Source organism: Heloderma suspectum, chromosome 2, assembly GCF_057233095.1.
Source record: "Heloderma suspectum isolate Gila_16-S chromosome 2, 16-S_ref, whole genome shotgun sequence".
Taxonomy (NCBI): domain Eukaryota; kingdom Metazoa; phylum Chordata; class Lepidosauria; order Squamata; family Helodermatidae; genus Heloderma; species Heloderma suspectum.
In genome coordinates, this window is record NC_139459.1 from 54,054,212 (window position 1) to 54,081,845 (window position 27,634).

At 46.9% G+C, this 27,634-nt stretch overlaps 1 long non-coding RNA gene across 1 annotated transcript; it reads left to right on the forward strand.

Annotated features, from left to right (window-relative positions):
• Positions 1-2,549: 2,549 nt before the first annotated feature.
• LOC146352258 (uncharacterized) lies at positions 2,550-25,634 on the forward strand. Its single transcript, XR_014787647.1, has 5 exons — positions 2,550-2,736; positions 7,620-7,697; positions 18,546-18,605; positions 22,531-22,675; positions 24,295-25,634. It is a non-coding gene; the product is annotated as an uncharacterized LOC146352258 (long non-coding RNA).
• The last annotated feature ends 2,000 nt before the right edge of the window (positions 25,635-27,634 follow it).

Genomic DNA, 27,634 nt, shown 5'->3' on the forward strand with positions numbered 1-27,634 from the left:
CTTCTCATTTGAGCTGGGGGCTCAAACATTTTTGAATTGTTTTTGAGGCACAAAGGGCAGTCAACCACTGTTCTCAGGTCTTGGTCTAACTTGAAGGAGGTGCTATCTGCCTCGGGCGCACCCAAAGTTGGGGTGTTAAAGGGGGATGATCCCTTTATTAGCTAACCATAATTTTTGAACTTTTCAATGAGCTGCTTCAAGCCTGCACAGGTGGCTTTCTTTAGAGTATACTGCCTCACACCCACAGGGCTCTCCCTTTTTAAAGAAGATTTTAACTGGTGTTATGCATTTGCTCGGGCAGGGGTTCTGTCTGCCCACACACATGGATTAACATTCTCTAAAATCTCATTCTCTTTGGCCTCTGACACAATCTTGATTGCTTGAAGGGCCATTTAATAATTTGAGCCCTGCATTATTGGCAGCTGTACTACAATCTGATTATCATGGAAGAAGATTTTAGCTTGCAGTTTTGTTAACAAGTCCCGCTTCAAGAGGGCAACCAGGTATGCAGATGAAACTACAAAGGCATGTTCCAGTATGTTATTTCTAATCTTTGTGAGAAGGGGCTTACACATGGGCAATTTAGTTTTTTTCCCCTTTAATTCTTTTTATAGTTACATGCTTTCCACTTTTTCTCGCTGGGGGGGCTTCACAGGGATCATAGAAAATGTGGCTCCAGTATCTACTAGGGCCTCACAGTCTTTGCCACCAACCCTTACTTTTACCTTGGGATTCTCCTGAGCGGTTGTTCGTAGGGTGGTGGCCCTTCAGCTAGACTCCCCCCCAGACCCGGAGGACCGTGCCCGCATTTGGCAGCCTTCAGGGTGAGTTTCTTTTCTCTTCCCTTTCAACTCTGGAAAATCTTTCTTCTAGTTTCTCTTCTCTTGACAATGTGCACATTTATTGAGCCCCGGTTGGCCCTTTCCTTTTCTGCCTCTCTCCCCCCCCTCCCTCTGGTCACTTCTGTGCTCTTAAGCCGTGGTTTATATCTCCGCCCATGGTGGCTGCCAGCATTGCCTTTTCTTTTTTTTCAGGAATGGCACTCTTTTCATGTGCTCTTATGTGCACCATAGCTCTAAAAACTTCATGATCTGGGGTCTGATAAGGCTAAAGCAGGCGGTGATATTAAGGCTTGCTTCAATTTAAGAAAAGCCTTTTTTATTTTAATTGTCCACTTCTAGTGGGTAATATTTTTGTTAAAGCTTCATACGGGGGTTTCATCCCTTTTTATGGCTACTATAGCCTCCCTCTTGTAACAGGCACACGTATCTTTTGGCTTGCCTGTTCTGCAGATCATGTTTCAAATTTTCTGTGCCATGCACCAGTTTTAACACTTTGTCTTCTCTGCAAGTTAGGCTGTTTGCCATTGCTTCGACAGAGACTCACTTGCTTAGATCTTCTTACTAATCTCAATGACACACATTTGGGATAAGCTTTCTTCTTTAAGCCTTTTTGTCTGCTACTTTCTTCTGCCTTCTTTTATACCTTTTTCATATCATTAAAATCTAACACCATGACTGGAAAACATTTGTTTTGTATAGTAGGGCATGGTGGAGCAGATCTAACCATTATACTGCTCCTCTGACTGCATGGTCAGGGCCCATCAAAATCAAGAAGGGCATTTTCATACATGCAAAGAGTTCCAAGCCACTATTTTTGCATCGGCAACTCCACACTGCATGAGTTTTGGCAGAGTGTCAGGTTTGCTTCTGAGCAAATGGAACATCAGAACAGTTCAGATTTTGAGAAAGAGCTGGAACACGTGGGGCAGGAACTTTCTCATAGGGTTGGCGGAGAATTTCTCCCCAAAACTTCGGGGGGCCGAGCGCCAACGTGTTCGGCCCCCCGAACAAGTTTCGGGGAGAAATCCTCCACACACCCCTGCCCCCCGCACCCCCCCCGGGACGGGACTTACCTTCGCCGAATGTCCCTCCTGGCAGCGGGTCCGGCCGGCGGTTCGGCGGGTGTTCGTGCGGGGCAGGAGCGGCAGCCGGTCTTTCGACCGGCTGCCGCCGCCGCCATTCCAATCAAAGAAAAAAAAACAAAAACACCCCCGTGATAGGCTACGTGACGATTAACGTAGCCTATCACGGCTAGATTTGCAAAGTCACCCGTGATAGGCTATGTTAATCGTCACGTAGCCTATCACGGGTGACTTAAAAAAAAAAAAAAAAAAGCATGTACGGATAATGGCGGCCCCCATAGGGAGCCGCCATTCCCGTTCCTTATTTGGTCGCTGTAGTCTACGTAAAGATTTACGTAGACTATGGCGAAAATAAGGGCAAGGCTATTTGCGTTGCCCTTATTTTCGCCATAGTCTACGTAAAGATTTACGTAGACTACAGCGACCAAATAAGGAACGCGAATGGCGGCTCCCTATGGGGGCCGCCATTAGCGTATGCACTTTTTTTTTTTTTAAAGTCACCCGTGATAGGCTACGTGACGATTAACGTAGCCTATCACGGCTGACTTTGCAGATCTAGCCGTGATAGGCTACGTTAATCGTCACGTAGCCTATCACGGGGCGTTTTTTGTTTTTTTTTAACTTTGGAGTTCGCAGCCGGGCGAGGCGAGGCGCCTCCTCCCCGGCCTGAATTTCGGCCGGGCGAGGCGGGAAGCCTCCCCCCCAGCCTGAATTTCGGCCGGGCGAGGCAGGAAGCCTCCCCCCCCGGCCTGAACTTTGCGGGGGGAGCAGCGAAGCACCTCCCCCCCCCCACGAACAAGCTTCGAGGACAGGTAAGTGACTTTCGTCCACCCCTACTTTCTCAGGCTTCAGAAACACAGCTGGGCTTAGAAGTATCACGGGAGAGTGGGGGACTCTTTCCCTCTCACCTCTTAAGTTAAGAGAATTTGCTGCCCCCCTTTTTAAAGGGAAACTAACTTTCGTAGTTTCTCTTTGAACTTTTTGAAGGCTGTTTCCTTTGTAGTCTGTGAATCTCTAGCTATTTGTATCTGTATGCTTTATTAGGGTAAATGAAATCAAAGCCTTGGAAATCATAGAATCATAGAATAGGGTTGGAAGGGGCTTACAAGGCTATCGAGTCCAACCCCCTGCTCAGTGCAGGAATCCAAATCAGAGCATCTCTGACAGATGGCTGTCCATCCTCGTCTTGAATGCCTCCAGTGTGGGAGAGCCCACCACCTCCCTAGGTAATGGGTTCCATTGTCATATTGCTCTAACAGTTAGGACGTTTCTCCTGATGTTCAGCCGGAATCCAGCTTCCTGTCACTTGAGCTTATTATTCCGTGTCCTGCACTCTGGGATGATCGAGAAGAGATCTCTGGGCCAACCTTTCAAGTACTTGAAGAGCGCTATCTTATCTCCCCTCAGTCTTCTCTTCTCAAGGCTAAATATACTCAGTTCTTTCAGTTAAATGCAGCTTTTTATCTGAGTGTTGAAATCACAAATCAAACTGTACACTGAGCTGATCACAAACAAACACACAATCTACAACAACGGGAGTTTAAGGCTATGACAAGCCTCACAGTACTTTTTATGGCAAGTCTTTAACTGTCCAAAGTTCCAGTCCATGTGCAGAGTGCCTCTGACAAAGAAGGCCATAAAGAAGAGATGTTATTAACAAAAACTCTCTGTCTTATTTTTTTTATAAATCTCACTCTTTTGTCAGGTCCTCACAGACACCTTCCAGCCTCTCTGCTTGCTAAGGCTAAATCAGCCGCCGCAAAGGAGGGTTAGGCAAGTCCCCCTTGGCTCTGCTCTGAGTAGGCTGACAGAGATAAGCTTACACAGACCCTGATATTTTAAGAACTTGCTCTGTCTTTGTTTCTTTATTTTGCCACAGTCTTTAAGACTTCAAACAAATCTCTTTCTTCAGAACTTTTTCAACTGCTTTTGCTTCTTCTAACAAACTTGGATACGTGGCAGACAAACTGTCTCTGGAGGGCCCCCTCCCTCCCCAACAACCTCTCCTCCCAACCTAACAGACCGAATAAGACCGGGGGGAGCTCAGGGCACCTTGGGGAGGTCTCCTCCCGTGGGGCTTGAATCAGGGAGAACAGGGGCTTTGGGCTTCACCTCGGAGCATACCATCATGACTTTACAATATTGAACTTTATATTCAACCTTTTCTCACCTTCAGTGGATTTTGGTTGGCACTTATCCAAATGCTGATAACCTCACTTTCCCTGAGGCAAATCTATTTCACCACTTGATTCAGACAGCACCCAGGGTCTCTTGCCCCTGCGGTCCTTTGCCAGTAACACATTTACACATTTACACTTCTGTAACTAAGGGGGATTCTTTCTGCACCAATTCAACCAACAATCAATATAGGCGAATTGATCCTATTGCCCATTATTTACCACATTTTTATATACAGCATTTACAAGATTTACATCAAAGGATCCTATGTCTGGCCAACTAATTCCAAATGCTGGCCAGTCCAGTTGGCAAAAGAAGGTCAATTTACCCTTGGCCATTTTAATTCTAAAATCTCTTTTGAACTTCCTAAAGTTCCTGAGCATGCATCCCAAGGGAGTGGCAGAGCTTTTTAAACGGGAGCTACCCGACCCCATTGTGCCTACCTCTATTTGAAACCATACACGGAGCCTGACAAACCTCCGACACTTACACGGAGCCTGACAAACCTCAGACGCTTACATGAGTCTGACAAACCTCAGATGCTTACACAGAGTCTGACAAACCTCAGACGCTCCGAAGGCAACTCAAACAGAAAGACAGAAGGGAAATCAAATACTTACTCTGCCCAGCACCCTAGTGCCATCTCTTCAGACCCATTCAGCCTGGTTGACTCAATCAATGGAGTCCACGCCTTTAACCTCCTGGGTGTCCCTACCCCCATTCTCTGGTGCTGTGGCAGACCTCAAAGGCGGTCCGGCGCGCCTCACAGGCACCATCACCGGTTCTGTCGTTTGACCCCAGGGTGGTCCAAGGGACTCCTGACTGATTGCCAAATTGTTGCACAAAATGCTAGTGTTGCCCCCTGGAGGCGAGTCCAATTTTCCCCAAAGAGGAGAGTCAACTTCAGGCTGGGTCCAACTCGATTTTATTGTTTGCAAACAGTTCGACAGAGGAGCTCACGCTCAAAAGCAGAGTCGACCCTGGGCAACCCCCACGCTACAGTTTTATCACTCAGCTTGCATTCCTCAGCCAGCGTGTTACCTTTGATTGGTTGCCAGCGGTTTGCTTAGCAACCTTATCTTAGGGTTACTGTCTGCTCATTGCAGGCATGCACAGCTCTCACAATACTACGTGCTGCTTAAGACACATACAATGGCTTTTAGGTTACATTTTTACTACACCTGCAGCTCCTGTGAGACCTTAAAAACCAAGTTCTCAGGCCTCTTTAAGAGCCTTCTAGCTGCTTGGCCTGACTCCTCATTTTTCTAACCAGTTAGGATGGTATAACAGTGGAAGGCAGGGAGGGTCTCTTTGGCTGTGGTCCACCTGCTAATTTAACTGAAGATGAAAAAATGCTTAGCCATCATGACCTCATCACAGCAGGTGTGATTGATGAGGGAGCTGTGAGAGACAGCACATAGCCACGGGAGGCTTTGGGTATATAAGTCCCTCCAGAGCGTCACCCAGTTGGAGCTTTGGCACAGACCAGGACTGTGGAGGTGCTGCATGTTGGCTAACTGGAGTCTCTCCACTGTTGTTATCTGGGGCTCCTGGCAGCAGAACAGAGGAGTAAGGTAGTTTGCTTAGTTTTGGTTTATAACATCAAAGGTTTAACTGTAGTAGTCTGCCTGCTATAGTTAATATAGTTTTTTGACTCTAACTCCCTTGTGTAGCCATTGCTCTGAATCCAAGAAAGAACCTCTCTGCCTTTGGCAAAACAACCACCTATCATTTGGTGGTTTCTCACCTTTTGTGCAGTTCCCTCCTACCCACTTCAAATGTGGGGAGTGCCTCCCCTAAAGCTTTGTTACTGCTAATAAGAGCTGTGAGCTAAAATAGGCTGGCATTTTGGTATTTTTGGAATTCTGGCCCCACCCCTATTACATCCGGCTCTGCCTACCACAGAATGACGGCCTCCAAAAGCATCTCAAAAATGGATTTTGGCCCTCAGGCTGAACAAGTTTCAATGCCCCTGTGGTAGACATTAATAGGTTCCTTACCAAAACCAAATTTATCTAATTGATGCAGAAGTCAGGGCTGACTCTAGATTTGAGGGCCCCCCTGGTGTGCCCTCCCATGCCAGTGTGCCACCCATCCCCCTTGTGGAGGGCCGTCCTGGCTTCTCTTCTCCACCTCTTCTAAAGTCCGCTTTCAGTGCACGAGTGGCTGGGCACAACATCCCACAAACAGCAGGAAGGAAGAAGAGGAGGACATGATAGTGCAGGCAGAGGAGGGAGAGGGAGCAGCAGCAAGAAGCTGGTGCTGGGCTCTAGGTAGCTGTGCAGTGATTCTCCCAGGCCCGGCACAGCAAGTGTTAACATTTACAAAAAGACAGAAAAGAAAGGCAGTGAGTAACAAGCACCTCCAATCTATGTGTGCATGAGAGAATGGTATCATGTAATTAGTACAGAGAAAAATACATAACTTTATTTTGCCAACAGTGACAGGAAAGAATTTCCATTCACTTAGATCAGGGATAATATGGCTGCTATAAAACTGAACAAGTAATGGGCAAGAATGCAGGTTTCTTTGGCCTCCTCTTCAGGAGCTAGGATAGTAATCGATAGTGTATCAGAAAAACTAGCTCTAAAGTTCAGAAATGTATCTGTATACAGCATTCTAATCATAAGCCATGATCTGCAATCAAGATTTGTATAATGTACAATTACCCATAGCCTATCTATAGAATAAAAGGTGTTTAAGTCCTCAAAGGAAACAAACAATTTTTGCTTCTCTTGGGTATATTTATTAATTGAATAAGTATACAAACTTTGTCCATGGTGAAGAAAAAGAAGGTCTAAAGCCTGCCTGGTTCTCAGATGTTGTTATTCCCCCAAACTCAATCCTCTAATGTACTAAGCAGGTATTTGGCATATAATTAATTTTGCTTACAGTGTTTATTAGACTTATGGAGCTGTAACTATAGTCTGAGCTTTACTCCCCTTTCTGTAAATGGCAATAGCAGTGCTGGTGTTCCAGGCCTTGGGGATTTTGTTGGAAAGATGGATTCTTACAAATGTCTAGAGATCTACCCATGGAACCTATTTTTGAAAAGTTTGGACTGCTTCTTCATCAGAAGCCTTGTTATTTGACAAGGGTCCAGTTAAAGGATACAGGCAGCCAAGTGTCCATAACATCATGTTCAATTCAATAAGTGTTGGCTACACTTACTTTTGTTCTATTAAGTACTGATTCAAAGTGATATTCCCAAGCACTAGCGGAAACATTTGAGGTCAAGAGAATATTACCTTCATAAGTGAAAGTAATAATTTATTTTCCAAAAGATTACAACATTATGGCTCCTGGTTACCAATTGCAGTTTATTGCTGCTGATTATTTCTCTTAATCTTCTGAAGAGTTTTATACTATTTTTTTTTCCTTTGTAGAAGAATTTTAACTTGCTTGGCAAAGCTGGGCACTTTAAACTCTCTAGCTATTTGTTTTACAAGGCTTGTAAGTTTTGTAGCTCTGCAGTTTTGGCCAAACCATTCAGCATTTTTATGTACTGAATTTGCAGGTTTGCAGAGAAGTTGCCAGAAAAGGTTGAAGCATGTCTATCACTTATTGAACAGGATGCAATCCTATACTCTTGCTTGTGAGTACACCCCATTGAACTAAATAGGATTTACTTCTAAGTCGATATGATCTTCTCTCTTTACACTGTAAAACTCTAATAACTGTACTGGGGAAGAATCCAGAAGCCAAATAAAGGTCACTTTAGTGATAGCAAAATAAATTGACTATAATTCTCCTTAGTGTTCTTCCCTGACCTTCTGTTCTATATAAAGTATTCTGGTACCTGGATGTCCCAAGGCCAAGTTAAGTGTTCTGTCTAGCACACATGGTAGAGTGCAGTGGAGGCAGGCAGTGGCGGGAGGAGGCAGGCAGAGGTAGTGGCAGTGGCAAAAGCTGTGAAAAGAAGGAAGAGCCCCCCCCCCCCAAATATGCTGTCCACAAGTGGCCAGTCAGTCACAGAGGCTCAGCTATAGAAAAGTCGAGACGAGGGTCACATCTGGTAGGTCAAGTCACGTTCGGTGCAACAAGGTAATGGCAAAGCAGAACACTAGCAGGACGTGGATGGTGCGCTGGAGGAGCTGCTTGGCTGAAGTAGTTCCTCATGAAGAGAGCTGCTGTCCCAGAAGAGGACTATGAACAACCAGGGGCTTAAGTAGGCTGGTCAGCACAGGTCCTTCAGAGGCTCCACCCCTGCTGGGTAGTGACTGCAAACCTTAAAGGACCCATGGTCATTTCTGTAGCCTCAAGCACCTATGTGGCTGAGGCATATGGGAAGTTTTGGGAGGACCATTCTTGGAGGCAGAGGTTGAAGGGACAGCCTAACCCTTGGGCCCAGAGATGGCAGGAGGGGGTGCTGAGGGTTCTCCCTGGTGTAGGGTGATTGATGCCCCATCCGGCTGAGGGTTCTCTTCAGGGTGATGCTGAGTCTCTAAGTCCAGAGCCATGACACCCTCAGGTTCGAGGCCTACTGGGAGTAAGCAAACTGGGCAATAAGGAACTGGGCGGGGCCACATAGACCCATCAGACTTAAAAGCATAATGTGCAGCACAAGGATTAATCCTGGAAATACATGGAGCTGGGCTAAGGAAGGACTATGGATAACTCCTGTGTGAGGCATGTTATGATTATATAAGCTGTTCTGACCTGGAGCAAGACAAGTGGCTATAGGAAAGGGGAAGAACTGGAAGCACCACAGCCCAAGTACTTCCAAACTCCAAGTATTATGAAGTGAATGGAGTTTAACTGCCAGGCTGTGCTACTTAACTGCTATTTATGATGTAGTAGTTAAAGTAGATCCAGAGGATTGGGGTTCTATTTGGTTCAACGTCTCAATCTCACACTTTTTCTGAGTTGTTATAATATATCTAACAAATACAGAATTTTAGACATATAGATGTGTATATTTCTCTCCCCGTTTGTGTGTGTGTGTGTGTGTGTTGAAAGAGAGGTGTAGGCACAACAGAGTGATTCCATTTAAGCAGGTAAACATTTCACATATCTATAGTGCTTGAATTATTATATAGTTTCTCTCTAAACAATTTCATATTTAATATCATCCTGGCACAGCAGCATTCTTTGCATGAAAAATGTTTCCTGAAATTCCCATTAACTTTGTGCTCCTCTTAATTTTCATGTGTGTTTTGCTGTCTCCTTATCTGTCCTGCACTAAAACAAATGGCTCATTTTTGATAGAATCCAAAGCAACTACTCAACATCAATCCCTTTCTCATTGTCTTTGCTTCAAAAAGCTATCTTCTGTTATTAATCCTGTTTTCATATCACATAATTGTAGTTATGAATCATAGTTCTTGCCATCTGTATCTGACTGTCCATATCCAAACAGGCATATAGGACAGAAAGATAGCTATGTGTGATGGCTCTGTTCTTTGAACATTACCCCCCACCCCGCTAATTTGTAATCCACGTAGGAATCTGCTCCTTACAAAGAATACGGTTAAACTGACTGAACATACCATGCTATTAAGTGTAATGTCTGCACTGCAATAGAAACAGAGGAGAGGCCAAGGTGAGAGACCCAGGCCTTCAACTTCTCTACTGCCATCTGAACAATGGTTCCTGAAATGTGAGGCATGCTTCCACAAATGCATGCACTCCAACTCACCCTGTTTTCCAGGGACCTGCCCCTAGTAAATCCCATTTTGTGTCTGTTTTCGCCTGCTATGGGTGTTTGGGAAATGTAAAGACAATAGTTTGTTCACTACTTAACAGAGCAATCCTATGGCTCCTAAGACAGCATTTGAGGAGCTGTAAGATATGCTGGATCCCCCCACCAAGGCCATAGACAGCTACAAGTTGGGGGTGCGATCTGAGCATGGCTCTTGCCACCCCCAGTCACAATGGGAAACTCTGTGACAGCTCCTTTTTTGAGGTCACTATTGTGACCTCAGAGGAGGGGGAGGGAGGGAGGAAAGGGGGCAGAATGGTGGGAGGAGAGGGGAAGGGGGAGGGGAAGGGGAGAAACGTGATCCACTGCAGCCTCAAGCTTCTCCATTGCCCATCCCTGCTCATGGCAAGGTAAGGGTGCAATCCTATGCAGATTTAGACAGAAAAAGTCCTACAACTCCCAGCATCCCTTCAGCCAGCTATACTGCCTGGGGCATGTTGGGAACTGTAGGACTTTTTTCTGTCCAAATATGCATTGGATTGCACCCTAAGTCAAATAGACAGGCTAAGAGCCCCGTCTAGCTGAAAATGCTTTTAAAGGTGGAATGGGAGGAAAAAATGTCTCCGTCATTACACCTGCCCTGCCTGGCTCTTCTGGCAAAGCTTTGGATGGGTAGAGGGCTGCAATCTTGGAGCCCTGCATCTAAAGAGTAGCAGTCCTTTAGGACTGTACCCTAAGTGACTTTTCTTGAGGTTTCAGCCCTTCCCACACCCCTTCCACTTTCTTTCAGCCCTTCCCCCTCACTCCTGTAGTGTGGCCACTTACACATCATCAAAAAGTAGGAAATCATAAAAAGTTGGTGGTGGCAGGAACACAAGAGGATAGAGATATGCATGATATGCATAAGTTTTGCATGTGCTAATTAGCTGCAAATTTGGAAATTTTGTTATTTGGACATTTTGGTGTCCAAGTGTTAACTGCTGAAGGCCTCTTTTCTCCCTTCTTATGGTTCTTTATCTTTAAACCAAAACTGGACTTTAAACCAGACTCGGACCTTCAAATACAGGATGTCTTCAAATAAATGACTGTTCTCTGACAGTCTTTCAAATAGCAGGGTGCCCTCTGTCAAGCACCCCCAAACAACACATGGTGTCAGAAGAGATGAATAACAAGGGCACTGGAACAACTAGTAAGCCATTTTGCTTCTCCTTTTGCTTAGAGTGGTCTTCCCTTTTTGGTTCATCATGCTGTCCCTCTTTCATCAAAGAAATATCAAAAGACCATATTTTTTTTCCTTAGCTCTCCTCAAAAGTTTTCATTCTTCCACCTTTTTTTTTTTTTTTAAGATAAAGGAGAATCAGCTTTTACCTGGGGGGTTTCTCCACGATGACAGAAGGAGAAGCCAATCATGGCTTACCCAGATTTTTGAAGGAGCCGGCTTTGCTCTGCTCAGGGCTCCATGAGCAAGTGTATCACACCAGTGAAAGTCACTTCATAGAACATACTTCCAGGTAGAGTCAGGGGGTTGGAGTTAATATCATCTGATGGGCAGGGGCTGCTTAACCAATAATAGAGGCTCCCCCCAACTTGGAGGTGGATAACTTATTACAGGGGAAGGGATAGAGAGAAGGGGGGAATAAGAGGTGGTAGGTCATATAGAGGATTACAAAGCTAAAAACTTGCGAGGAAAACCAAAGCATGCACAGAGAGCCTTTATGCCACACCCCCAAGCAAAATAACCAAATTGGCTAGCCTATCCTTTCACATACCTAAGTACGGGCCTCCCAGGATAGTGTCCAGCTGACAGCAGGTCCAAAACCACCATGATGAAGAGAGACACCATGCCTCTCCCTCAGCCTCCTTTTAAGGCCCAGCCCAGCAAACCAGGGCAGATTTTCCTTAGTCAGTCACCAGCTCAGCCCCCAAAGGGACAACCTCCCACCAGACCCAGCTGTTACCTATTTCCCAATTAGCAGGGACTGAGCATGGCCTTGAGCAACAGGGCCAAACAGCTGGCAGATAACACACTATTCCATGAGCCCAGTCCAGGCCTGGTCTCCTGGTGGGAAACAGGCCGTCGTTCTTGACAGCAACTATTATTAATACAATAAAGAATAAATAAATACATGCCCCACCACCTAGAGCAGGGGTGGAGAACCTCCAGCCCAGGGCCAAATGCAGCCCTCCAGGGTTCTCCAAATGGCCCCACTCCTTTCCCCCAGTCACTGATGGTTCGGTGATTTCCTGACTTTTGTGCCATTTTTTTTTAATTGTACCATTTGAAAAGGTTGAAATTAGAGCTGTGCACAAATGGCCTCCCAAAATTCTCCAGTCTATTTGTGGGCAGAGAAATGGGGTGGGGACACACACACAATTTCACTGAATTTCTCCTAGGGGAGGAGAAGTTCTCCAACAATTTCTCACAGATAGGGCTCACTTTTGGCAGGGCTTGTAGCACAGGTTCTTTTTTCCTAACGTTTTTGGTTTATGGCACTGCTCCTGCAAGTGGCAACAGCATCTACTATGTTGAGGCTTCCACTTTTCTGAGGCAGAACTTTGTATTTCTTTTGGTGGTATTTTTGAGCTTACCTAATCGCTGTGAGGTGGCCAAGGGTGCTGTGTGCATTTTCTCTCTCTATTACAGATCTCCCCATTGCTCTGCAGCCTCCCAGGTAGGGATGTCAGAGAATTCTGCAACGGACCTCAGTGAGGCCAAATGCCAGTGCATTCAGCCCCCCGAAATCCATTGCGGAACGAAGCCCCTGCCCTCCCAACCCATGAAAGGCACGCAGGACAAAGTCCCCGCCGCCCCCAACCCACAAAAGGCGTGCGAAATGGAGTACTTACCTGCTCCCGTCTGCGCTGTTTTGTGAATGGCAGCCGTCCTGCGGCCACCATTCGCGTCCTCTTCATAGCCATGATAGGCTACAAAAATACTTACATAGCCTAGCACGGCTAACGCAGGGACGCCATTTGCATCCCTGCGGAGGCCATGATAGGCTACGTAAGTATTTACGTAGCCTATCACGGCAGGGGGAAAAAACCCCAGCATACGCAAATGGCGGTAGCTGCCGCCATTTGCATACACTGGGTTCCCCCCCCTGCCGTAATAGGCTACTTAAGTATTTACATAGCCTATCACGGCTAAATACAGGGACGCAAATGGCAGCGGCTATGACAGCTGCCATTTGCGTCCCTGCAGGGCTGCCTAGCGGCCGGATGTCTGGCTGCAGGCAGCCAGAGCCAGCTGGTGGCTCCACGGCTTGGCCGCGGAGCGGAGCCGGCCGGGCAGGATTCTGGGGGGGAGGACCGGATCGCCTCCCCCCCTTCGAGGACTCCGGGGGGAGGGACGGAGCGCCTCCTCCCCCATGGAAACAGAACGGAACGGAAGGTAAGTGTTCCGTCCATCCCTATTCCCAGGCCACCTGCACTTCCTGAGCTGAAAAAGTGGGAGGAATTGTCTCACGATGTCTTCCTCATGATGGCTTTAACTGAAGTGCGGGAAGCCAGAGAGACCACAGGCTGCCACAGAGATTATTGTATGTTGACAGACAGGATGCTCATGTACACTCCTCAGCCACCTCATAAGTAAGGTAAGCCCAAGAACCCCAAACTCAACCCATGAGGATTTCTCTGAAATTTCTCCTCCTTCAAATTTCTTTTTGAAAGCCATTTCTTTTCTATTCAACTGAATGAGAATGTAGGGGTGTACGAAACCCCGCTTACATGGCTCCGCCGGGTTCCACTGGGGGGGGGAGGTGCTCTGCGCCTCCCCCGAGAATTCTGGCCGGCCGGATCCGCTCCGGGGGGATTCCGCGGAGCCACCGGCCGGCTCCACCAGCAGCTGGACATCTGGCCGCTGGCTAGCAGGGACGCAAATGGCGGCTGCAGTAGCCGCCACCATTTGCGTCCCTGTATTCAGCTGTGATAGGCTACGTAAAGACTTACGTAGCCTATCATGTCTGGATTAAAAAAAAAACGCGTACGCAAATGGTGGCGGCTATGCCCGCCGCCATTTGCATTCCTTATTTTTGGCCGTCTTAGTCTATGTAAATATTTACGTAGACTATGATGGCGAAAATAAGGGGGAACGCAAATAGCGTAGCGGGCGCTATTTGCATTCCGCTTTATTTTTGCTGTCTTAGTCTACGTAAATATTTACGTAGACTAAGACGGCCAAAAATAAGGAACGCAAATGGTGGCGGCCATAGCCGCCACCATTTGCGTACACGTTTGTTTTTTTTTTAAACCCAGACGTGATAGTAAGTCTTTACATAGCCTATCACGAATGGGGGGGGGCACAGACTGCAAATGGCGGCAGCGGCAGCCGTTCGGAAGACCAGCTGCCGTTGCCGCTGAAGCTGCCGCTGGAGCCACTGCCATCCGGAACATCCGCCCCAGGTAAGTCTCGTCCCAGGGGGGATCCGCGGGGGGCGGGGAGGGCAGGCCGTTCTGCCATGGATTTCGGGGGGGGGGGGCTGAATGCATTGGTATTCGGCCTCACCCAGATCCGTGGCGGAATTCTCTGACATCCCTATGAGAATGGTTGAAAAAATGTGGGAGAAATTTTTAGTACAGCAGTAGTTAAAATGCCACTACTGGAATTGAGAGCTCTAAGCTACAATATGCTAGCATTTGGTTGTGTTTTCGCTCCACCCATTTTGCCCTTTACCCCCATGAGCTCCTCCAAAATTGTATTTGGCCCTCCCTCAGGCTGAAAGCAGTTCCCCACCCCTGACCTAGAGAGAGGTTAGGGCCCCATCTACATGGCGCCGACTGGGTCTATTGCATTGTTGGAGCTGTGCAGCTCCTGCACTGTGGATGCTCAACGACCTAGATATACGGGGGCGAGTTACTGAGCAGTTTTGCTGCGGTGCAGCAGCCCAGCAAGTGTTGTCACTGCTGCCACGAGCCACAAAGCTCATGGTGGCTGTGGCACGAAGCTCCGGTTCCCTCTCCCATCGCAGCTGCATCCCTCTCTGCAGAGCAGAGCCCCAGCAGAGAGGGACACAGTTGCTCTCGGCGGTGGTGGCATGAAGCGCCGCTTCCCTCTCCCATCCCCTCTCCCACCGCAACTGCGGGCAGGATGGGAAGCCCACTCCACACCCACAGCAAACCATGCTGTCACCTGAGGGATGGTTAGACAGCACACCCTGCCACGGTGAAGGCGCAGCAGCTGAAAAATTCAGAGGAAAACTTCACCTTGGAAATCCACATTTTCCAGGCGGAAACCACAGAGGACTGTGAGGCAGCGACTGCATCGTCTAATGAAAAGGGTCTCCACTCGCGCCGGCCCCAGAGTAATAAGCACGTCTAGATGTTCCCTAGGTTGGTGGATACACAGGACAGGGCCTTTTCTGTAGCTGCTCCCCAATTTTGACACTCTCTCCATAGGAAGAACAGATTGGCCCCCACATTATCATGTTTGAGATGGGTAGTATATTGTTTCATCAAATTTTTAACAGATTTTAATGTCACTCTGATTTTGTTTTACAGATGGCTTGCACATATGTTTTTATTTGATTATTTGGCAGCATTTGTTTTTATTTTGTTTTATCAACATTGTTTTATTTTAAGTTGTACATCACTGTGAGCACCTATTGGGCAAAGAGGCACTTTATAAATATTTTGAATACATAAATACTGTTGTTGTTTTTCAAGCTCTTTCAAGGGTGACTGCACACCACTACGTCAGGACACAATATAGGTCAGGAACAATAAAAATACAACAAATCATACGCTTATATTGTTATGCATAAGCCATTTGAGAAACATAAGTACCAAAAACAACAACAAATGAAGTATTTGTGACACAGAAATAAAGATTTAGTTAACCATCTATTGCTTAAATGTATAACAGTCCAAATTGCCAAATGCATTTCAACTATATGGTCTTCTTTGGTGGCAAATAGTAATGGATGAGAGATGGGCTGCTCCAGCATAGCTTGTATTTTAGGTTCCCTTACATCACAGTCCATGTTGTCAAGAATGAAAATATTCCATTATTCCATATTTAAATCTTGATTATATTTCCCCCTTGTAAACGCATTCCAGGTGGAACTATATATGGCAACACACTATATAGGTCAAGAAAATGCTATAATAAGTAGTTTTCCAATCAGATAATTACAGTCTAGACGACATGTAATCTAGTTGTCATTTCCAAACATCCTCTACAAATCTGTTAAATATAAACACACAAAGTTTAGGCTAAATAAATCCATATATCTTGTTTAGATTCCTTCAGTTATCAAAATGTAACCATCCAGATGAAGGAAACAATATGTATACTACTATCTGTTTTTCTATCCTGCTTAACCCACCCTGGGAAAGCTCAAACATAAATACAAGAAAAATAATGCAACTCACCTACAATCCATTACTTATTAATTACATAGATCTAAGCAGTCAGTAGGGATGGCGGAGAAATCTTCCACGGACTCCAATGAGGCTGGATTCTTTAGAATCCGGCCCCCCAGAGTCCACAGCAGAACAGACTGCTCCCCCCTGCCATCCCGCCGTGAAGGCTGGTCGGGATGGACCCTACCTGGCGGCGGCTGGTCCAGGTCCGTTGTTTTCTCTGTCTCCATTCCACAGCCATCTGTGGCAAAGAGCAGGGACACAAATAGCATTGTGTCCCTGTCCTTGGCCATGATAGGCTACGTAGATATTTACGTAGCCTATCACAGCCAAGGGCAGGGATGCAAATGGTGTCTGCTACGCCAGACACCATTTGCGTGGTAGCGGCCAGAAGTCCAGCTGCAGACGGGCCTGGCCAGCATCTCTGCGGACTCACCATGGAATGGAGCTGGCTGGGGAGGATTCCAGTGGGAGGGACGGATCACCTCCCTGCCTCCATGGACCCCTTCAGCGGATGGGTAAGTAAGTTTCATATGACACCTAGCAGTCAGCCTCATCAACAGTATACTCCTGATTTAAATAATCAAAATCCATTAAAAGTAGCATACATAGTACCAATGGAGGATTATTTTCTTAAAGGAAATAATCCTGTAAAAACTTACTACACTAAAAAATAGTTACAATAATACAATCAATAAACATACAACATAAAATATCACTATGTGGCAAAAAAAGGTATCCTGTCTAACAATTCACACTTGCTTAGCAGTACATAAATGAAATTTACAAGCAATTATATGTTAACAATGACAAGGACATCAAAGCCTAACAGTATAATTATGTATCAAATGCTAGTGTCAAGATCATTTTGTCAGTTTGCTCGTTTCCCGCTTTGGGCTTTAATAGGGTTGTTCTCTCCACACTTATGTGGGTGGTGGGGGTGGGCTTTGCATAGAGCTTCTCTCAAGATCTTTGAGGGCATCCTCTCTCTTGTCACTGTTGCATCAGTAAGTTGGCCTATTTCAAGAGGAATTCATGATCTTGGCATTTAGAAATAGGGGAGATTCCTCTTTTAATGTATAGGATGATAACTTTCCTACTGTAAGAAGTTTACATCTGTTGGTTTTCTACAGATGTGAATGTAGAGATGACCACTGATGTTCCTGTTCTCAACATCCAAAACATGTATATTCTCTCCACTGTATGTTAAATTAAATTTGTTAGTCTCCGTATAGCCCAAGCTCTCAGAGTAACATACATAACAAAGCAAATACAATAAAACCAGTGAGAAACACATTAAAACAATTGTTTTAAAAGCAACAACAATTCAGAATAATTTAAAAGAGATAAATAACTGAGCAGCTAAAACATGGAGAAAGATGATTTTACAATGCAGCATTAAACATATCATTAGAAATAAAGCAAGCAGCAGTTGAAAATTCTTTTGAAAGGCCTGGGAAAATAAAAAAGGTATTTGCCTGGCACCAAAAAGCATTCCACAATTTGGGGGTCACCACAGAAAAGGCCCACTCAGGAGTAGCCACCCACTGAATCTAAGTATGTGGGGACACTCAGAACAGGGCCTCAGATGATGATCTCAGGGCATGGGTGAGAACACATGGAATGAGGTGGTCCTTTCAAAGAAGCGTTCACATACAACAAAGAATGCCTCTTCTAAGATGCCTGCTATAATACATCTTAGCAGTATGATTTTTTTGCTTCAGAACTATGGTTTTATTCATATGCAACTGCCTGAAAACTCATTCTATTAATTAACCAATATATCAACTAAAACTCATAGATTAATCAATGGAGAGAGCAATCCTATGTCCCCTAGACAATGTCTGGGGGAGACAGGATTTTTCGGTTTCCCAGCTCCAAGCTCATAGACAGTGTTATGAGCTCATAGCTGGGCAACTGTGGCAGAAGCTACACAAGCATTAATATGTCATTATAAAACAGTTGCCATAACTGTTTTGGGCACATGATTTCCTTATATACCGTTATGAATGAGTTGAGTTCCATTATAAAGCTACTGTTATAATTTCATTTATTTCGTTTCGACCTCATCGTTTATGTTGTAATGTATTTTTTCTTACTGTTGTCATTCCCTGTGTTTCCCTTCCCACCCCTGCAATACAGTGCACAGCCAATAGCAGCAAAGTGGGTGTGATTTTTCCTTTTTGGTGGGTTCTGTTCCTTGGGCCGGTTAGTTGCATGGCCGTTGCCATTGCTGAGCCTGCTACTCAGCGCTCAGCAACCTCTCCTTTAAACATTTTTTTGGGTAGCACAATCTGCGAAGGTCCGGCGAGGCACTTTGATTTCCACTACTTTCAACCAGCTGTACCTCAGCAAGCAGCACTCCAAATAAGTTAGGGCATTTCTTCTATGTCTTTATTCCCTTTCATGGAGTCGGTACATCCACTCTGCTTCTCCCTGCAGTTGTCCTCAGCTACAATGTTTAATCCTCGATGGTATCACTGTTTTTCAATGTATCCAAAGGTAAGATTCACTTGCCTATTGTCATGGCATGTGTAGTTTTTCTCTGCCAATTGATACAATGTTATTCCTCTCTCCTTTAATTCCCCCTTTTCTCTCTCTCAATGTTTCTCTTTGCTTTATTCTCCCTCCTTTGCATCTCTATGTTAATCTTAGTATTAATCTAAAATATCTCTGCTCCTGTGTGAATGCTGCTTTCTTAACAGAAAGTCATGGTTATTATTATATTTTTTTTAATTATTTTTTTAAATGGATGCCCAGGGCTTGTACTAACGATTCCTTCCTTTTCCATCTCCCCATGGCCTTTCACAGATTTGTTAGTGCACACCATTTTTAAATTTTGCATTAAAACATAGGTATGGTTGCTAAATCAGGACACTACGAGCTAGGGAGTACTTCTTCGTGGCGTTTTCTCTGCCTGCAATTATGGACATAACATGGCGAGTGCATTTCCCTAAAAATGGCAGAATGTTATTGCATGGGATGTGTCCAACAATGCTTCTTCCTTCTCCATATCTGCCATCTTTGACCCCTATTAGACCTTCAAATTTAACATTTTTTTTATAAAGGAAGGCTGGTTTCCATCCTGATTTAAAATCGACCTGGCACAGGACTCCCTCCTGTGCAGACAAACATATTCTTTGCACTCGGTGAAATCCAAACGTGGGCCCACTGACGCAGAGCAGCAGACACTGCTGCAGCGACATAGAACCTGCCCAGTCTGAAAATTTTCAAAAATATTCTTAGGGGTGGCAGAACTGTCTCACTTGGTCTTGATTGAAAATAGTGCCCTTTGCTATGTCTGCAAAATGCATTGCTGTTGTCTGTCCCTTTGAATGCGTGAGCGATAGTCCTCCTGGACATTGCTACAGGGCATGTGCATAGTTCCAAACATGGACCTTGCAGATAAGGGGAAAGTCTTATCCACCAAATGATTTTTCTTTATTCTCCTTTGTGGTGCATCTGGAAGTACATTTATCATGCGCCAAGACCTTACCGCTAATGCCATTCCATATAGCTCCATTTTCTAAGATAACCCCCTTTTTTTTCTAAGAATGCTGTGCTGTGCTGTTCAGTCGTTCAGTCGTGTCCGACTCTTCGTGACCCCATGGACCATAGCACGCCAGGCCTTCCTGTCCTGCGCTCTCTCCCGGAGCGTGCTCAAGTTCATATTCATTGCATCCGTGATGCTATCTAGCCATCTCATCCTCTGCCGTCCCCTTCTCCTTTTGCCTTCAGTCTTTCCCAGCATCAGGGTCTTTTCCAGGGAGTTTTCTCTTCGCATTAGGTGGCCAAAATATTGGAGCTTCAGCTTCATTATCTGTCCTTCCAATGAGCACTCAGGGTTGATTTCCTTTAGGATGGACTGATTTGACCTCCTTGCAGTCCAGGGGACTCGTAAGAGTCTTCTCCAGCACCACAGTTCGAAAGCATCAATTCTTCGGCGCTCAGCCTTCCTTATCGTCCAGCTCTCACAGCCATACATTACTACTGGGAAAACCATAGCTTTGATTAGACGGACCTTTGTCGGCAAGGTGATGTCTCTGCTTCTTACTATGCTGTCTAGGTTGGCCATAGCTTTCCTCCCAAGGAGCAAGCGTCTTTTAATTTCATGGCTACAGTCACCGTCTGCGGTGATCTTGGAGCCCAAGAAAGTAAAATCTGTCACTGCTTCCATTTCTTCCCCTTCTATATGCCAGGAAGTGATGGGGCCAGATGCCATGATCTTCGTTTTTTTAATGTTGAGTTTCAAACCAGCTTTTGCACTCTCCTCTTTAACCCTCAACAAGAGGCTCTTGAGATCCTCTTCGCTTTCTGCCATTAGGGTGGTATCGTCTGCATATCGGAGGTTGTTGATAATTCTCCCAGCAATCTTAATTCCGACCTCTGATTCATCCAACCCGGCATTTCTCATGATGTACTCTGCATATAAGTTAAATAAGCAGGGTGACAATATGCAGCCTTGTCGTACCCTACTATATAACCATTCCTTATGTGGGATCTCATGTGCATGTGTTTTCATACTTTCTAACCCTGCAGGAGCCGTGTGTTGCATGCTGCATGTACTTTCCATCTCCCTGTTACTCCATACACACAGTCTGTGTGTTGTCGTTCTTTTCTTGCCCTAATGGCAAGCAAAAGTAAGGGAAGAGGAGTGTCCTGGAGGCACCATGAATCATTGACTATCTTGATATCTGCGGAGAGTAGAAAATGCAGCAAAAACTGCACAGCAGTCACAGGAATATTGACTTCCTTGAAAGTATATCACAGGAGATGGCAAAGCGTGGCCACATATGCACTGCAATTGAGTGCCGCTCAAAGACAAAGAATATGCGGTTCGAATATAGAACCATGGTTAACCACAATGCAAAATCTGTAGGGATGGCAGAGAATTCATCCATAGACTCCAGTGAGGCCGGATTCTAAAGAATCCCCCGGAGTCCGTGGCGGAATGGAGCAATCCTCCTCGCCACCTCGTGTAGTCCCCGTGGACCGGATCCTACCTGCCTCTGGCGGTCTGGATCTGGCTGCTGCTGGCTGTTGCTCCGATGTGCGGCCAAGAATGACGTCCTGCATAGGGGACGCCATTTGCGTTGCTGCTTTAGCCATGATAGGCTACGTAAATATTTACGCAGCCTATCACGGCTACAGCAGTGACGCAAATGGCGTCCCCTATGCAGGACGCCATTTGCATCCACAGCAGCGTGGCTTTGGATTGGATTGGCCCAGCTGCTGGCTATGCGGACACGCCGCGGAGCGGAGCCAGCCAGGGAGGTCTCCGGGGGGGGGGGGGGAGGAATGGATCACCTCTCCCCCTGTCGAGGATTCCAAGGGGAGGACCAGATCGCCTCCCCCCCCCGCGGACCCCAGCGGAGCAAGGTAAGTGGGGTTTCGTACACCCCTAAAAATAATGCAACAATGCTACCACCTGTCCTTATTACTCATAGGGATGTATGAAAGTCACTTACCTTTCATGGATTATGTTGATGGTGGGGGGGAGGTGTTCCGTCCCTCCCCCCGGAATCCTCAACAGGGGGGAGGCGATCCGTTCCTCCCCCCCGGAATCCTCTGTGGCCGGCTGTGCTCCGCAGCAGCTCCACAGAGCAGCCGGCCAGGCCCAGCCAGGCCAGAGCCATCCGCAGCCAGATTTCCAGCTGCGGAGGGCTCTGGGGGGGAAAAAAATGTGTATGCAAATGGCGGCGGCTATGGCCACCACCATTTGCATTCCTTATTTTTGCCGTCTTAATCTAATTAAATATTTACGTAGACTAAGATGGCAAAAATAAGGGGAACGCAAATAGCGTAGCGGATGCTATTTGCGTTCCCCTTATTTTCGCCGTCTTAGTCTACGTAAATATTTATGTAGACTAAGATGGCCCAAACTAAGGAACGCAAATGGCAGTGGCCGTAGCCACCGCCATTTGCGTACGCCTTTTTTTTTTTAGCCAGTCGTTTTAGGCTACGTAAAAGGTTACATAGCCTATCACATCTGGGTAAAAAAAAAAAACGTGTACGCAAATGGCAGCCGCCGCCATTTGCGTACGCCTTTTTTTTTTTTACCCAGACGTTTTAAGCTACGTAAAAACTTACATAGCCTATCACGTCTCTGTAAAAAAAAAAAAAAAAAAGCCCCTGCAAATGGCAGTGGCAGCAGCCGGTCGGAAGACCAGCCGCCGCAGCCTCCACCGCCGCAGCCGCCGCAGCTGCCGCCGCCCGGAAGATCCACCCCAGGTAAGTCTCATCCTGGGGGGGGGGGGTGTCCGCGCGAGGCGTGGCAGGCTGTTCCGCCACAGATTTCAGGGGGCCGAATGCACTGGCATTCAGCCTCACCAAGATCCGTGGCGGAATTTTCTGCCATCCCTAGAATTGCATAGCATTCTGCATGGAGATGCTACAGTTAGACCAAAATGTCTCTCCACCAGTATAGAAATAACATATCCTGAAGGCTGCAGTGAAACATCTGAAGAAAATACACTCCCAGAACAGGAGTTCCGGCCCATCAGCAGATACATTTCAGAACCTGCACTCAATCAATGTGCAGCAATACCTGGGCTGTGATGATGTTCCTGATGGTAAGTCATACCTGTCCTCAGTTAACCATGCATCACAGTGGCCGCTACACCATTTGCGCCCCTAAGTCGGCGAAAAATAGGCCACGTAAATGGCGACCGCCGTAGCCGCTGCCATTTGCGTATGCTGTGTGTTTTGGGGTTTTTTTATGTTAGTCGTGATAGGCTACGTAAATTCTTACGTAGCCTATCACGGCTGTCTAGCTGGATGCAAAGGGCGACCGCTACGGCATCCACTACGCTATTTGCATTCCCCTTTTTTTTGGCCGTTTTATCTTATGTAAATATTTACGTAAGATAAGTCGGCGAAAAATAGGCCATGCAAATGGCAGCCACCATAGACACCGCCATTTGCGTACGCTGCGTTTTGTTTTGTTTTTTACGTTAGCTGTGATAGGCTACGTAAATTCTTACGTAGCCTATCACGGTGTGAGGATGGCAATGGCGGCAGCAGCAGCCCTGCTGCGGCTGGCCAGGAGACCAGCCACCGCCGCCGGAGCTGCCGCCGAATCCGCCGCCGGAGCTGCCGCCGAATCCGCCGCCGCCGAATCCGCCCCAGGTAAGTGCCGTCCTTGGGGGATTCCGCGGGGGGGCGGGGGGCAGGAGGCCATTCCACCACGGATTCCGGGGGGCCCTATTCTAAAGAATCCGGCCTCACTGGAATCCATGGCAGAATTCTCCGCCATCCCTAGTCCTTGTGCAGCCCAGTGGCTGGATGTCCGGCTGTGGGCGGCCCCTGCTGGCGGCTCCGCAGAGTCGCCATGGAGCGGAGCCAGCCAGGGAGGATTCTGAGGGGAGGGACGGAGTGCCTCCCCCCCCCCATGGATTACCTGGCGCAGAGCCAGGTAAGAATTTCGTACATCCCTATAATAATGCCCCAAGAACAGAATGGAAAAATGCGATAATAACTATTGCACAGGAGTACTCTCTTGTGCATCCTGGGCCCAGCAGTGTCATCAGTAATAGTCCCCAAACACCGGTGATGCATGATATCAGCAGCACTCCAAAGAGACAGGGTGTCTTTAGGGTTAGACCAGCTTGGAGGCTCAAGCGTCCACAGCAGTTTTCCCCTTGATTATCACCAGTTTCTTTGTTCTGTTCTGTTACAGGTTCCTACAAAGTTAATGTCCCATGGGGAATAACAACTCCATAGAGCTTTTGCCATGTAATGATCTGTTTCTCACACTACTCCTTGACCTTTAATTCAACTTCTGTTTAGAACTATGGTAGTTCTGACAAGCAGGAACTTAAGTAACAAGGGGTATTTCTCAAACCACATAATGTGCAGAAAGTTTTTCTGAAACTGCCTCTCCACTAACATGGTGTACCAGCAAGCTAAAAGTCAGGAAGGATGCTTTAGACAAACCGATTTTTATTTATTTTGAAAGGTAACTGGTCTTAGCAGTCATGTCAATTGTTAAGAAAATAAAAAACCTTGTCTTTTGTACCAGATCGATGCAATGCTCACTTCACATATGCTGTTATCAACCCCCCCAGTAAAAACAATCATTCTGTACTATTTATAAAACAAAGTAACTTTGTACAGTGAGTGCTGTGGATTTCCATCTATTTTCCATGCCTTGCTGGTGGGACTTCATCCAGTGTCCTTTTGTTTTTTCCAGCGAAGACGAGCCTCTCCAGTCTGGAGACCCTTCTCTCAATGGTGCGCACTGCAACACAGGAGAATGCATTCAAACACACCTCTGGAAAGTGGAATTTTACCATGCAGTTACCACAGAAAGACTTACGTGTCGTGGTTACAGAGGCTTGCAATGCATTTATGGCATCAAGAAACTCGTCACTAGCTGTTGCCTTGGTAGCTCTTGTTTTCTGTTTAATTTGAAGGGGCAATCCCTTCCTTTTCTTCAAGAACACAGTATCCAACCATCCCTGAACTGGATCTGTCAGAGAAGATAGGGGGAGTTTTCCTTAAGGTAGTAGTGTTATCCATCTGGACATGTCGGGGTGTACGAAGCACTTACCCCGCTCTGGTCCAGGGCATCCGCAGGGAGGGGGAAGCGATCCGATCCTCCCCCCAGAATCCTCCCCTGCCAGCTCCGCTCTGCGGAGAGTCCACAGAGCCACCGGCCGGCTCCGGCCACTGCTGGACTTCTGGCCGCGGCCGGCCTGCGGATGCAAATGCATGATATCAGCAGCACTCCAAAGAGACAGGGTGTCTTTAGGGTTAGACCAGCTTGGAGGCTCAAGTGTCCACAGCAGTTTTCCCCTTGATTATCACCAGTTTCTTTGTTCTGTTCTGTTACAGGTGATGTAACACCAGGTGATGTCTGGCATAGGGGACGCCATTTGCGTCCCTGACGTTGGCTGTGATTGGCTATGTAAATATTTACATAGCCTATCACGGCAAAGAGCAGGGACGCAAATGGCGTCCCCTATGCTGGACGCCATTTTGTTCCACAGCCCGGCAGCCGAACGAAGACAGCGACCCAGACCAGCCACCGTCAAGTACGTTCTGTCCTGGGGGGGATTTTGGGGGTGGCGGGAGGGTAGTCCGTTCTGCCATGGACTCCAGGGGGCCAGATTCCAAAGAATCCGGCCTCATTGGAGTCCGTGGTGGATTTCTCCGCTATCCCTATGGACATGTGTTCTCACAGCACTGTGGAAAATATGAATGGTGGGCAGGTTTGAGCTATGCATTATCCACTCTGCCTCCCTGCTTTGTAAAAGCATCCAAGAAGGATCTTTACCTCACTGTCCTTCCAGTAGGCAATACGGGGGGAGGGGAGCCATTTTAGGATGGGAAGTGTTAGTTCACAGTGAGAAACCACAGACTATACTTTCAGAATAATAAACTATACCGCCACCTGACATGCGTATACATGCATCTTCGTTCCAACACAATGACATTAACTTGATTGAACCTTAAACCACTTTTTATTTCGAATGGTGAACTACAAGGGATACACACATATTAATACTTTGGAACAGTAAAACATGGAGCAACATGGAGTAGTAGTTCTTCCTATTTCTAAATTCACTTCCTTGATGAATGGGAGATTTGATACAAACATGTGTACCATCCACCATGGCCACACAATGAGGGAATCCCAGGGCATCAAATTCATCCATGATTTGTGTTGTGGTGAAGTTTTAGGGGGTAGGAGACATGGAGAAAATGTAATGAAAAAGAGTTAGCTCATGGTAGCATACAGAGGAACCATGTGTAAGGTAAGTAAATACATCGGGAATGTTCACACATGTACATGCGTAAGCGCACACACACGGAAGGGTGAACACAAACATCAGAGAACACACACTGGTCGCCATTTTGTGGGAAAGGAGGAATAAGGACATGTGTATGAAGAACTTTCTGGGCTTCACCAAGGAAAACTGTACATCGAAGGAGAATGTATTCCATTGCAAGACACCTCCACAAAAATCTCAGCCACCGTCGATCTTCCCACCCTGCACTGTTCAGCAGCACTCTTGTAAAAACAAGGGTGAGTAAGTTTCCAAATGGTTAGAGCTACCCTTTTTGCAACACCGACCAGCTCCTGCATTGATGTATGTTGTCTTTGTAGTGCTGGATCAACTCTGCCACTATCTCAAATAGGGTGCTTCAAGACGTCCGGAAGTATTCGATCCAACGTGCATCATTCCAGACCTTGAGGACAAAGTTCTCCCACCAATCCCTGCTTGAAGGTTGAACCCAGTGATGGCGGAAGACCTTGGGCATTTCCATGCGAGCAACACGGTGGGCCATGACATTCCAGTTACTTTTACTACATTCAGGTCCGGGCGTCCGCGGGGGTGGGGGGAGGTGATCCCTCCCTCCCTCCAGAATCCTGCCTGGCCAGCTCCGCTCCGCGGTGAATCCACAGAGCCGCTGGCTGGGGCCCCCTGCAGCCGGACCTCCGCCCGCTGCCGGGCTGCGGCCACAAGTGGCATCCGGCGTAGGGGGCACCATTTATGTCCTTGCCCTTGATTGGCTACATAAATATTTATGTAGCCAATCACAGCCAAGGGCAGGGACGCAAATGGCGTCTGCTCCGCAGGATGCCATTTTGTTCCATGGCTCGGCAGAACGAAGACGACGACCTGGACCAGCCGCCGCCAGGTAGGGTCCGTCCTGGGGGGATTTCGGGGGGTGGCGGGAGGGTAGTCCATTCCACCACAGACTACTTCTAAAGAATCTGGCCTCATTGGAGTCCATGGTGGATTTCTCCACCATCCCTAAGCACAAGCAGCCGAGATCATCCCCTCTTTGCTCACTGAGCCCCAGTGAGATTCAAAGCCCGATGAGTGGCACGTATAAAACTAAGCAGGACTACAATTAGTTTCATGTTATCAGGATCCATGGTGTAACAAGGAAGATGAAATTGAATCAATGAACATATACTGCGGAAAGATCAGAAGTGTCCCTCCCACTTAGGTTTGCATGAGCGCACATGCGTAGGACAGTGATAAGAGGGAAAAAAGGGGTGTGTGTGTCTTGTCTACATTCCCAATACAAGAGCAAGCAATAGCGGACAGCGGTGCCCTCAGAAGCACAGCGGTAGCATTACGATTACTAACTATACTGCAGTGTGCCTTTAAATATCGGTACGACACAGAAACAGTAATGTTAGAGAACAGTCTGTGTGTGCCATAACATTGAAATGCATAACAGGATTGAGCGGCACAGTGCAGTATTCAAAAGGTTATTGATGAAGGGGTGGCTTTGGCCTGTGTTCCCCTCCCCATCCCTCTCATAGCCTGGGTAGAGAGAACTGCGGCAGTTGCCCCTCCATGCCTGTCTGTGCTCGTAAGGTGGAGCACAGACAGGGCAAAAGGGGGCGTTCCTGGGGCAGGGAGGGGAGGAGACCACGGAAGCTGTTTGAGACAGCTTCCTATGCAGTCTCGAGCCCCGTTCCTGCCCCCTCCCCAAAGCTGTGCTTAGACGCCCAGAATCAGGCATCTAAGGAAAACGGAGGGCAGCTAGAGCACAGAAGGAATCTTCCC